Genomic DNA, 1,716 nt, shown 5'->3' on the forward strand with positions numbered 1-1,716 from the left:
CCCAACAAAAACAACAACAACTTGTGAAGCATGTCAAACTAAACCCAATTAGGATAAAGTTGTTTTGTTTTTTTCCCTCCCCACTTAATTTCCTTTGACCCACTGAGGCTTAATTAAAATTTCTTGCTTATTAAAGTTTAGTATCTCTTTTTTGGTTTTTGGAAATGTGCTCCCTTTTATTTCCCCCATCAGAACTTAAAATTTTGCTAATTAAACCCTGAAAGGATTTGCTGTCAATTACTTGTGTCTTCTTTTATGATGACCTTTGTAGTCTCAAAGGTACTTTTTTTCCTTTTTTTTTTTTTCCTTCCCACTCCCTTTCTAAACCCAATTGCGTATACTTATTGAATTGGGTATAGCAATAAAACTGGCCATAGAGCACCCTTGAGCAGCCTGCTGGATTTTTAACTTCCAAGGGACTTGAGTGCTTTCACTTGGAAGTTCAGTTGACTAAGTTAGTCCAAGATAGAAATGAGCTGCTTTTTATGGGTGATTTTTTTTTCTCTTCCTTTTTCATTGCCTGTTTGTGGGGTGGGGTGTGTGTGGGGGAGGCTTGTTTTTTCTCAAGGTTGAGTTCAAGCATGCACATCTGTAGGCTTTCAAATGACTAACTTCTGGGTTTGGTATCAAAAATAGTTTCCCTCTTTTTCCCTTTTCTCTTTTCTGTGGCCCTTCATATTCTTTGCCTTCCACTTCAGAGTTTTCCTCACCTAATGTACAAAGAAAATTGCGATGTATATTTTCATGTAATTTGATTTTTGGAATTCTGTCACCTTCTGTAGTGAGTTCTTCCAAAAATATAATTTTTTCCAATAATAATGTGTCAAACTGGCTGTCTTGAGTACTGAAATAGGAAGGGTAACTGCAGTTGGAGCACAACTTACCTGACCCATCTTCAACAACATAACATCAGCAAGCATTTGTTGAATTTTACGTACTGTATTTAATCTTGAAATAATTAAAAAGCAAACACCACACACCTTTCTTCCTCTTGTAACCATCTTTGGCCCTCTAGGGAGCAAATACTAATCTCAGAGTATCCAGTAACGAGAGTTCTCCAAGCCTACCTGAAATACTTTTCTACCAAAGAAACTTTGTAGAGGAACTTGCAACTACTTGACTGTTCTCTGTTCTGTCACATGTTTACCATGGCTTTTAACAGCACAGAGTAACCCACTAATAAATCAAGAGTTCCAGTGTTAAAGAGTCATCTCGTAAGAAGCTTTCAGTATGAATTTTCTGTCTGTCTGGACTTTGTTTTGGGTTGCTGTGCAACATGCATATGCTAAAAGGCATACATTATAGGTGTTTTGAGGGGTGGGCTGGTATGGAAGAAGATGACAATTATTAGTGGCAAGACAGCCCTATGGGACAAAAAAGCCCCTTATTAAGTATAAGATGACTTATAAGTAAGGGTATTACTTGCTCCTACAGGTGGTTTAGATAAACATAGATGTGTTTAATGTCCACATTTACATATTTGGTAACTAATTATTTTGAGAAATCATTAAGTTAAATTTGCTTTTAATTGGATAGCCTGCTCATGTAGGCAGGCAGATGTGTGCAGTACTTCAGAGCTATTAGTGCCCAGGCACAACAGCTGATTTTAGTTCCCATTTGAGTGCTTGTCAAAAATTGCTTGAGAAGAGGTTTCTTGCCCACCAGCTGGCTACCCTTTTTCACTTATCTAAGAGTTGGGACTGTGCAGAATTTCAG

This window comes from Buteo buteo, chromosome 7 (assembly GCF_964188355.1).
Source record: "Buteo buteo chromosome 7, bButBut1.hap1.1, whole genome shotgun sequence".
NCBI classification, from domain to species: Eukaryota; Metazoa; Chordata; class Aves; order Accipitriformes; family Accipitridae; genus Buteo; species Buteo buteo.